We start from the raw sequence: 12,841 nt of genomic DNA on the forward strand, positions 1-12,841 counted from the left end.
ACATTCTAGAAAGCTGTGTCAGGAGGAAGTTAGACAGTGTTGTACTGCTTTCTCCAGCCCTCATTTTTTGTGAGTAAGGCTGTCTTTCAGGGAGAGGAGAATAGAAGAATCATTCCTCATTGCCACCAGGTTCTTTTTATGTTAACTTAATTCAACAGTATTTGCTCGAAACTCAAAAATAAACTGTTTAATGCTATTTGGCTCAATTCAATACACCTTAAGAGCAAGTTCCAAAAGCCTATATTATAAAACACATTGCAACAGCTCAGGAAGCCATTGGCCCATGACACTTTTTTCAAAGAACAATCCAGTAAGTCCTGCTCCACTGTTCTTTTACTCTATCACTGTAATTTTTTTTCTCCTTCAAGAATTTATTCAATTTAAAATTACTAACAAATCTGCCTATGCCTCCCTATTCGGCAGTGCATTGAAATTCCTAACCATTTGAGATATAAAAACATTCACTCATGTTACTTCTGACTGCTTTGCCAGTTGCCATTGTTTTATAAAGAAGTTAGTATGTGAAAGGGTTAATTGAGATCTTGAGATAATTTCTGTCTATCAGGATGGAAAAGATTGTTTCTGGCATTTTGATTCCAATTAGTCCAAGTACCATTTTCTAGTGTTTGATTCCATGTAGCTAAACTGCAACTTTTCTTCACTCTTAACTTTAGCTTGAGATCTCAAACCAGACTCTCCGGTAACTCTGATGTGATGTAACTAGCTATGTAGCTAAACTGATCTGTTCACCAAAGCCACTTCTGCTGAGCAGTTTGTTTGGGCATCCTTTATCACATGGTATCACTAACTTAGACAAAAATATATAAGAAAGATTGGTGGTGAATCTGTCTAAGACAATGCAGATGTCTCAGCTAGACAAATAAACAATATATGCCAATAAATATGTGCTTTCTGATTATCTGTCCTTCAGCCCATTAGAAATAGTTTTTTTTTTGTCATTTACTCTGTTTAAGCCCTTCATGATTTCAACACATCTACCAAATCTCTTCTTAGTCTTAACCTGTGCTCTGGGATAAAAAAAAAACTTAGCTTCCCCAATCAATCCATGCATTTGTAATCACATATCCTTACAAATAAATCTCTCACACATTTTTGAAAATCTTCATGGTCCTCCAAAATTGTGGGGCCTGGAATTGGACACAATATACCAGTTGAGGAAAAGTTTGTGTTTTGCAGAGGTTTTGCTTAAATTTCTGTTTTTACATTCTTTTTCTAATTTATAAAGCAAAGGACTTAACATACCTTGTGGACTTCTTTGTTAGCCTGTCCCACCATCTTTAAAGGTTTGAATCCGAATATCTCCTAGACCCTGACTTTGTTTTGTTGCATTTTCTCTGCTCTTTCTTCTTCCCAAAGTACATTGGCTCACATTTTTCTGTGATTTTCATCTGCTGTGTACCTGCCCTTTCCACTGGCCTGACTCTATGTACTTGAATTCTTCTCCAGTCTTCCCCACTCATTCTGCCACTTGTACACCATTGATAAAGTGTTAAATTATATCCTGTGCCCCCAAATTCAAGTCTCTAAAGTCAATCAAAACAGCAATTGTCTCAGCACTGAATTTTAGGGAATGCCAATGTAATGGTCACCATAGAAACATCTTGGGGTTCTAAAACTTGCTATGTAAATGTATGTTTGGCTTTTAGCTTCAGGCTGCTCAGTGACCACATTGCAGTGTAAATTTGTCATGAAAATCTAACACAAGTAGAGGAGTAGGCAAGTACATAGTCTTGTTTTGGCTTAATGAGGCACCACAGTTCCATGTCACCCCCAGTTTAAGAATTCAATGGGGGCCCAGCCATGATCCTGTTTATTATGTTCAGGTAGATCTGGTTGGGGAGGAGATTCTTGTATGTCTTAAGCAAGGGTGTAGGTACATTTTCTTATAATCTTTATTTGCATACTAACATTATACAGAGGTACTGAACTATTCAGAATGTGCCTTACATGAAGATCTCTCTATAGCTTATCCTCTTAGTCATATGATGTTTCATTGTTATTGTTCCTTCATCCCTATAGGCCCACGCTGTTAATCCATGACTCCACACTCCTGCAGCAGTTTGATGCTGGGGCAGACCAGGCTTCTGCCCCTTTCTCTGGAGCACATCCTGCCTTGGAGAGCTGCTGGCAGGAATGGTGGCCTCTCCAGTTTATTGAAGAAGCTAATACATTAAGGATCAGGCATCTGGGCTGAGCGGTTGGTAGGTTCTAAGGCCAGGGAGAGGGCTAAAATGGTGGGTGACATTGGGAGCTGTGCCTCCAATAAATCCACAGCACCTGCAAAAGAGGTTCCTCTCCGCTCTCCCTCCCCATGTAAAGTTGGTGAGCACCCCCCACGGCATGGACCCCAGCCATAATTGGCCACTCAGTCGACCCATGCGGCAAGAAGCGCTCAACGCCACCACCATCACCCCCATTGCCAATTACAGACAGGCCACTGGTGGAATGGCTTATTGCTGGATTTTACATCACACCATCTTTACACGCATCAGCAAGGGAGCGTAAAATCCAGTGGCCCATTTTATTTCCACTTGTATTACTTTCTGTTAAATTGTATTGTAATGGAGAATCATCCACTCAGGTGCAACATCAGAACAATTATATAGAAAAAACATGTCACCAATGTCCAGACAATGGCAATAAAAGTTTGTATTTGAGTAGCACCTAAAGGAACTATAAAGCTGATGTCACTTGTATTGCAATTATATCACTATTCATACTTAGGACCAATGATCAATTTCTAACTACAAAGATTTGCATTTATGCACCACCTTTAATGTGTTATAGGAAGGATATTATTAAGCTGGAGAGAGTTCAGAACAGATTTATCAGGATGTTGCTGGAAATGGACAGTTTGAGTTGTAAGGAGAGGCTGGATAGGATGGGACTTTTATCACTGGAGTGTAAAGAGATTTATAAAATCATGAGGGGTATAGATAAGGTGAATGGCAGGTGTTATTTCTTTCCCCAGGGTGTGGCTTTTCAAGGGAGGATAATTTTTACGTGAGAGGAGGAAGATTTTAAAAAGACATGAGGGACAATTTTTTTACACAGAGAGTGGCTCGTGTGTGGAATGAACATCCAAAGGAAGTGGTGGATGCGAGTACATGAATAATGTTGGAGGAACATGGGCCAAGTGCTGGTAGGTGGGATTAGTTTAGTTTGGCATTATGGTTGGCATGGACTAGTTGGACCGAAGGGTCTGTTTCCATGCTGTATGACTTTATGACTCTATGAGAGAATGTCCCAAGCCTTTCATGAAGTGGTATCAAGCTAAATTTGACGCCAAATCTCTAAAGGATATATTTGAACTGGGAACTATAAAAGTTTGAATAGAAAATTGGGAGCTATACGGAACGTTGTAAAGAAAGAGAGAAGCCAAAAAATGGAGAGCATTGGGAGGAAATACTAAAGCTTAGTGCCAAGGGAACTGAACATTGCCAATAGTGGATCAGTGAAAATTGGGGATAGCAAGAGACAAACTTGGAGGGACACACTGATAAAGCTACCATGGCAGTCAATAGAACTGAATAGATTAGATTACTTACAGTATGGAAACAAGCCCGTTGGCCCAACAAGTCCACACCAACCCACCAAAGCGCAACCCACCCAGACCCATTCCCCTACATTTACCTCTTCGCCTAACACTACGGGCAATTTAGCATGGCCAATCCACCCTAACCTGCACATTTTTGGACTGTGGGAGGAAACCGGAGCACCCAGCGGAAACCGGAGCACCCAGAGGAAACCCACACAGACACGGGGAGAATGTGCAAACTCCACACAGACAGTCACCTGAGGCAGAAATTGAACCCAGCTCTCTGGCGCAGTGAGGCAGCAGTGCTAACCACTGCGCCACCATGCCACCCACAAAAGTTAGCCAAAGGGTGACCATGTAACTATAGATTAGATTCCCTACAGTGTGAAAACCTCTGGCCCACCAACACATAACCCTCGGACCCATTTCCCTCTGACTAATGCACCAAACACTATGGGTAATTTAGCGTGGTCAATTGACCTAGCCTGCACATCTTAGGACTGTGGAAGGAAACCCATGCAGACAAGGGGAGAATGTGCAAACTCCACACAGTCACCGGAGGCCAGAATTGAACCTGGGACCCTGGTGCTGCGAGGCAGCAGTGGTAACCACTGAGCTACCATACCGTCTAATAGCTTCTGTAAAAAAGTAAATGATAGCTTACTCCGGAATGCAAAATAACACTGTGCAGTTTACATTTCACGGTTTTTACTGACAGAGAAGAATACGGTACAACACTGTAAAATTACCCATTTTTGACCCTTGTATTTTCATTCAGAAAATGGACCTAGTTTCTCTCCCAATATTCTTGATCTTGAACTCCAAATTCGATCATCCCCGTGTTAAAAAAAGCTAGACTCTGAGTGCCAAAAAAAACAAGACACATGAAAATCATTCAAAACAGGGAATTGCACAAGTTATCTGTGTAATGTCAATCAAGAATTATTCAACCAAAAATAATCCTTCCTCTCTTGGAGATTGAACAATAAATAACTCAATAAGCTGATCACAAAGTTGAATTATTTATGCCTGCTAATCATCCATCTCTGCTGTGGTATTGGAATATACCTTCACATTGGCAGCACTCTAAATGGTAATTAATGCCATTTTATAATAGCTTTTTGGGATCATTGGTACTGTGCTGGATTAATTTAAAATCACTCATCTTTGGAAACTGTTGTCATCAGGATGCTATAAATGTGCAAGTTAGGATTTCAATCTCATTAGGTGCATGCAGTGGCACTGTCAAAACTAAGCAGAAAGGATGTGTTTTTAATTTTTGAATATGGCTTACCATTCATTCAATGACATGAAATCCTTGTGATACTCTTAGAATGCATTTTTAATCATATTCTATCAGTATTTTATGAAAATGGCTAATGTAAAACAATAAACATGAAGCAGCATTACTGGGAAAATAATTCTGAATATTTCCATAAACTCAAGCTGCTGTAAGAAAGCACGTTTCAACTGAATATTGCTGGTTGGCTCAGCCATGTTAATTCAACAGCTTTATCTGTTGTTTTTTTGTTTTTTTAATTTCCATTCTTTTTTTCCTTTTATAGGTCCTTTTCTTTAACAGCGGCAGTTCCCTCATCTGCTGTAGCACTACTCTCTGATTTAGAATTGAATTTCATCTCAGGACTTGAACACAAAAATTACCATTGATACTTGTGTGGATTTTGCCTACATCAGAGTAGTTTGTAGAGCTTTAGTCATCGAGTAATACAGCATGGAAACAGACCCTTTGGTCCAATCAGTCTTGGCTCACACATAGAAGAAAGTAAGTTTGTAGATTGAGCCAAAGTCCAACAATATCTAAATGTCTTTTAAATTTTGTAACTGTACCTGTTTCCACTACTTCCTCTGGAGGTTCATTCCACATACCAACCACAGGCCAACCAAAAAAGTTGCCTGTCATGTCTTTTTAAAATATTTCTCCTCTTACCTTAAAAATATACTCTATAGTCTTGAAATCCCCCATCCTAAGGAAAGGACTCCTGCCACCCAGTTTATCTATACCCTTTTAAATTTTATAAACCTCTGTAAGGTCATCTCTCAACCTCCTATACTCCAATGAAAAACGTCCCAGCCTACCCAGCCTCTCCTTTTAACTTAAACAGTCCATTCCCAGCAATATCCTGTTAAAGCTCTCCTGAACCCTCTCCAGCTTAATACTCTCCTCCTAATAAACAGGTGACCTGAACTTCATACAGTACTCCAGAAGAGGCTGAACTAACATTTTGTACAACCTCAACATAATGTCCCAACTCCTATTTTACCTAAAGTGGCAACATTTGCATTATTCCACATAACAGAAGAAACTATGATGTAGTTGATCTGGTATTGAAAAATCCAACAGATTTTATTACAACCCAATAATATATATTGTTACATTTACAGGCACATCCGTGTCTGGGTTCACATTAAGTTATTAAGTTGCAAAGTACAACATACTTCTCTTAGCATGGAATGCTTCAAGTGATCCCTGAGTAAGCTGGAGCATGAGACATTGATAGTCTCAAAGCACATGCTGCGATAAAGTGAATATATCATGAAAATGTCTCTTAATGTCATACTGATCATGAGAGCTTGACAGTTCGTGGTAGTACTGAGGAATGCTGTACCATAGGAGCTATGTCTTTAGGTGAAATATTAAATTAAGGCTCCTTCAGTCTACTCAGGTGAATGCAAAAGAAGGCTATGGCTTTGAGAAAGAGCTAATGAGTTAGCTAAACAATATAATTGATATTATTTAAGGGGTGGCTCACTGGTTAAAACTGCTGCCTCACAGCACCAAGGACCTGAGTTTAATTTCAGTGATCATGGTTGTGTAAGTGTACAGTGGTGGTTTCCTCTCTTGGGAGAATTTAAAACTCAAGGTTGCTGTTTAAAAATCAGGGGTCACCTATTTAACCTCGAGATCAGACACACGATTTTCTATTAGCACCCTGAGTACTTGGAACTGTCATGCTGAAAAGTGGTGGAAGCAGAGACATTTAATATTTTTAACATTCTAGTCACTCACTGGCTAAATAAGTTTCCTTTTAATTTCCTGACTGATTTGATTAGTAACTTTCCTATATCATAGACCAATAGGTTTAGTATGCCTCACAAGTTTCAAATCTTCTCTATATCTACCCTATCATAGAAGTACTGTTTGTTCTCAAACTCTTCTGAATATTATGATTCCCAAATTAAAATGTTATCTTTATGACAAGCAAATGACACTCACTACTTTCCCATAGAGTTTGAACAGAGCCAAGCAGTAGATATTAAAAGAACTAGCAGGAAATTGTAGTTTTGTGGTTTGTCAAACTTTTTTTTGGTATCCACGCATAGAATGCATTTGTTTCAGCTCTTTAAGAGTGCATGCTGGAACCAGTAACATGAAGATAACTGAGAGTCATTGGCCAAAGTTGAATGAGGATAAGATTTGCATCTTTCCCTCTTAAAGGCCAATCTCTTCTCCAGTGTGGTGCTTTGTTCATTTATGGAATTTGCTGCTGTGACTAATGCTTTCTAACTTAGTTGCTGCAAAGATTTGTCATCAGAAACCATTATCTCTAAATCTCTTAATTAATTGCTATTTGATGAGTGTCAGATCCAAAATGTTCACCCTGTTGTATGTATTTAACATCTTTTGTAGGCTCTTTATTTTTCATGACTTATGTTACTGACATTAATGATTGTTCCCTGATATGGGCATGACTCATCAGTTCATCCTCATTACTGCACAGACTTCGAAGGTCTGGCTTGCCATAATAAGATATGCACTGCATTAAATGTCTCCTAACCTAGTGCATAATATGATGTGAAACAATTGGAGGCGAACGCCCAGTTGTCTTGCTAGAGGCAGTATTATAACCAAGCATCTGCTAATGAGGTTGGAGGTGTACTTGACACTGCATTTCATCCTCCACTCTGAGCTGCATAACTTCTGTGTGACATGAAGCAACATTTTCATCCTTCAGGCTCTCAGACCTCTCACAGTGGCAATGCTAATTTGCATGGTTGCAAGTGAGGGTTAAAACCCAAGGAGGAACTGATCCGATATTGATGAATTTTAGCATTTGATTTCCATTAGTAGAAAAATCCTTTTTATTTTTAAAGTGGTGGGCAAGGGAATCAGCTTTCATGGAGTAAAAATGTAGGAATATTGAAGCCCTTCTTAATACCACGTTCCACTTCTTTGTCAGAGAGCTGTGGAATTCATTGCATTGAAAGAAACTGTTTGTCCCAGTGTGATCGCTCTTAAGAACACTTTGTCATTGTGACATATTTTAATTGCCTTTCTTTTTCCCAAGTTTATAAGAACTTGTTTTTGTAGTGCTACACCTCAGTGTACATTGCCATGAATAATTCATACCCCAAACCCTGAACTGTGCTTGCTGGAGTTCCATGATTCTCATTTTAAAAATATTTATTGTTGCAGATTGAAACAGCACCTTACAGTGAGCTCTCTGTAAATTGGCACCATGCTTAATTATGAAGTACATTGTGACAAATAACTTTTCATGGGTGACTTCCCTTTGTATTGCCTCCAGTAAATAGCTGATCTTCTTTATCTTTTTTTTTAAATCACATGCATTCAATAATTAGCCTGGCTGGCACCAGAACATGGGCTGGCAGCAACCAGAACTGACAGACAGAGGTCACTCCTCGGAGGTTATGCAACAGATGGTGCACAGATTGGTGTTGGAAATGGAATTTTAAGTATGGGAAAAAGAAATTAAGGTCTAAACTTTTGCAACTTGTCATGGTTTGAGTTGAATGAAGTCTTCTAGGCAAACAAATTTTAAAATTTCAAGCATCCTTCAATCCCGAAAAGTGCAATTTGGTTTAGAGTGGTTGTCTCTTTGCCTTACTGTTCACGGGATAGGAGCTGCTTAATGAAGAAACATTTGATCATATTATCATGCAGTGTGTAAGCATAGCTTTATAATTTCAGTCAATCATAAAGAATTAGAGCTGTTTTCCTGAACATAACTTTCAAGTAAGGGTGGCTAGAAATTGCAATAAATTTCACCGTCTCCGACAGCCAATCATTTAGAAATCATGCATCTTAAAAGATAAAATTGCAAAACATTTTAAAGCACAGAAAGGGTCATTCAGCCCAATAGTTCTATGGTGGGGTTTACGCGTCATGTCAGCCTCTTTTTGCTCTCTATTTCTTTCCCCCAACTTTTCTTTTTCATGCCTTAAACCATGATCTCCTCATTGAATCTAGACCACTGTCTGGAGAAAGAAATTTCTGAAAATTTGATTTATTTGTTACTGGTTAATATTTATGAATCCTTCCTTCTGATTTCCCCACAAGTGAAAGCACCTTTTTTATATCTACACTTTAAAAACCTTAATAATTTTAAGGACTTCCATTGGACATCTTGTCAGTCCAAACAATCTAAACTGGACCAGCTATATAAATGCAGTGCCTACAAAACCAAGTCAGACGTTGAGAGTTCAATGATGAGTAACTCATCTCCAGACTCCTGTCCACCATCCACAAGGTAAAAATTAGGAGTATGATGGACCATTCTGTCCTTGTCCAGATGAATGCAGCTCCAGCAACACTTAAGTAAGTTGACATCATCCAGGACTAAGCAACTACTGGCTCAGCATTCCATCTACCACTGACATGCAGAAGCCAAAGTTGATTCGACAGCACCTTCAAAATGCATGACCTGTACCACTTAGAAGTACAAGGACAGCAGATAGATGGAACACCAGCAATTGAAATTTCTCCAGAAAGAAACAGGCCATCATGACTTGGAACTACTTTGTTGTTCCTTCACAGTTATGGGGTTAAAATCATAGAAATGTCTTCTTAACAGCACTTTTGGTGTATCTGCATCACATGGACTCAGCAGCTCAAGGAGTTGACTTGTTATAATCTTCTCAAGTGCAATTAAGAATGGGAGATAACTGTACTCCTTGACAGCATAGAGTCATAGTCATAGTCATAGAGATGTACAGCACGGAAACAGACACTTCGGTCCAATTCGTCCATGTTGACCAGATATCCTCACCTAATCTAATCCCATTTGCCAGTACTTGGCCCAGGTTCCTCTAAATCCTTCCTATTCGTAAACCCATCCTGATGCCTTTTAAATGCTGCAATTGTACCAGCCTTCACCAATTCCTCTGGCAGCTCATTCCATACATGCACCACTCTTTGCACGGAAAATTTGCCCCATAGGTCCCTTTTATATCTTTCCCTCTCACCCTAAACCTATGCTCTCTAGTAGTTACACTATCCATGCCCCTCGTGATTTTATAAACCTCAATAAGATCACCCCTCAACATCCGATACTCCAGTGAAAATAGCCCCAGCCTATTCAGCCTCTCCCTATAACTCAAACCCTCTAGCACTGGCAACATCCTTGTAAATCTTTTCTAAACCCTTTCATGTTTCACAACATCCTTCTAATGGGAAGGAGACCAGAATTGCATGCAATATTCTAAAAGTGGCCTAACCAATGTCCTGTACAGCCACAATATGACCTCCCAACTCCTGTACTCAATGCTTTGACCAATAAAGGAAAGCATACCAAATGCCTATCCTATGTACTTGCGACTCTACTTTCATGGAACTATGAACAGCACTCCAAGGTCTCTTTGTTCAGCAACACTCCCTAGGACCTTACCATTAAGTGTATAAGTCCCACTTTTATATGCCATTAAAAAGTGAGAAATAACTTAAATTTTCTAAAAGGCATAACTTCAGCCTGTTAAGTCTTTGCTGATAAGTACAACCTCCAAGATCTGAGACAGACTGTTAAATACTGACTTTGTCATTCTGGTGGGTGTGAGACTCTGTTGCAAGGATCACCTTACCCTATGGTGCTAGCTGCTCCATTTGTACATGAAGCATGCTAATTTCACATTGTGACTAATATTATTCATTTATTGGTGAGTCAAATTGGGTGGCTATCAAGCAAGAGCTGTGGCAAAACCTAATCTCATTAGATTGCCAAAGGGCAGAACAGGATTCAAACTGCCCTGTGGGCAGGATTGTAAAATCCAGGGTTCTACTTGATGTCATCAAATTCCCCAGCAGAATCAGAAAATCCCGTGTCAGAATTAGCATAACAATTACACTTTAAAGGACCAACACAAATTCTTAAAAAAGTTTTGTTTTGCATTTTATTTGCCTTTCAGAATGTTCCAAAGCAATTTTATAGCCAATTGACTACTTTTGAATTGTGATCTATAAGATATAAGGGCAGAATTAGGCCAATTGGCCCGTTGTATCTGGTCCAACATTCCACCATGGCTGATATGTTTCTCAAGCCCATTCTTCTGTCTTCTGTGCTAGTATTTGATCTCAGTGCACTTCAATTAATCTAGGTCCAATTCATCAAGGTGGCAGCATTAGCATGGTGGGTAGTGTTCAGGCTTCTGAGCCCACTGCATCCTTCTCCTTCTCTCCTTTATTGTCTTTTTCTTTCTCATTTTCTCTTTATTTCTTCTTCTGAAGCTTGGGGAAGCTGGGGCATTACTCGGAGGGCCATCAGCTACAGTGGTAGCAGTGCCCGAGTGAGGACTCTTGGCCATGGGAGGCCTAGATTGTAGGCCTCTTGGCTCCTCTTGACTCAGTGGTTGTCATCTGCGGTGATGTTGGTGGTGGTTACCTGGAGTGAAGACTCTTGGCTGTAGGGGTAAGTCGCTGTGGTAGAGATGGTACCTCGAGCGGGGTCGCCTGGCTGCAGTAGGCCTGAAGTACAGGGACTCCTTGGGGCATGGGACACCTTGTAGATACCTTGCAGAAGCCTTGGAGACCTGTTGCACAGCCAATGAACTCCATTTCAGTAATTTGTTTTTGTTCTTGTTATAACTCAAGATGGTGCCAGTTTGTGGTGACAAAATACTTTTTACTGTATCCTTCTAGTTAGATGTGATGATAAATAACTCATACCTCTTCTCCTGCAACTCTTGATACACTTACTACTCTTAGTCAATAATGACCTCTTTGGGTACTGTAGGGATTCTATGATTCAATCAAGAACATATCAATCTCTATTTGAAATGTACTCAACGATCTGATTTCTGCAGCCTTGAACAGCAATGAGTTCCACTGTTTAACCATCCTCTGGTTGAAGAAATTCATCATCTCAGTTCTAACCAGTTGTCTCTTCAATCTTTGGTCCTAATCTCACCTCCTAGTAGAAACATCTTCTGAATGTCCCCTCTCTCCAGCCTCTCAGTATTTTGTAAGATTCAATCAGAAACCCTTCATCCTTCTAAAGTCCATTGAGGACAGATCCAGAGTATTAAACTGGACCTCATATGACAAGCTTTCAGCCTGGGATCATTCTCGTAAACATCCTCTGGACCACCTCTAATATCACCCCTTCCTTATGTGTAGGGCCCAAAATTGCTCATGATATTGCATATACGGACTGACCAGAGCCTCATACAGCCTCAGCAATACAATGGGCGGCACGGTGGCACAGTGGTTAGCACTGCTGCCTCACAGCGCCAGAGACCCAGGTTCAATTCCTGCCTCAGGCGACTGACTGTGTGGAGTTTGCACGTAATCCCCGTGTCTGCGTGGGTTTCCTCTGGGTGCTCCGGTTTCCTCCCACAGTCCAAAGATGTGCAGGTCAGGTGAATTGGCCATGCTAAATTGCTCGTAGTGTTAGGTAAGGGGTAAATGTAGGGACATGGGTGGGTTGCGCTTCGGCGGGGCGGTATGGACTTGTTGGGCCGAAGGGCCTGTTTCCACGCTGTAATGTAATCTAATCTAATCCCTGCTCTTGCATTGTAACTCTCTTGAAATCAATGTTAGCATTGCATTTGCTTTCCTATCTGCCAACTAAACCTGCATGTTAACCTTAAGAGAATCCTGAATCAGAAGCCCCAACTATCATTATGCTTCGGATTTCTGAAGCCTTTCCCTATTTAGAAAATAGTCCAAGCCATCAACATGCATAACCTCACACTTTCCGACATGGTATTCCATCTATCACTTCTTTGCCTACTCTTCTAGCTTGTCCAAGTCCTTCTGCAGTTTTTTCACTTCTTCAATGCTACCTGTCCCTCACCTCTCTTTGTGTTATCTGCAAACATAGCAACAATACCATCAGTTGCTTTGTCCAGATCATTAATGTACAGCGTGAATAGTTATGATACCAATACAGGTTCTGGATTAGTGGTGCTGGAAGAACACAGCAGTTCAGGCAGCATCCAAGGAGCTTTGAAATCGACGTTTTGGGCAAAAGCCCTTCATCAGGAATAAAGGCAGTGAGCCGGGAGCGTGGAGAGATAAGCTAGAGGAGG

This window comes from Chiloscyllium plagiosum, chromosome 6 (genome assembly GCF_004010195.1).
Source record: "Chiloscyllium plagiosum isolate BGI_BamShark_2017 chromosome 6, ASM401019v2, whole genome shotgun sequence".
Taxonomy (NCBI): Eukaryota; Metazoa; Chordata; class Chondrichthyes; order Orectolobiformes; family Hemiscylliidae; genus Chiloscyllium; species Chiloscyllium plagiosum.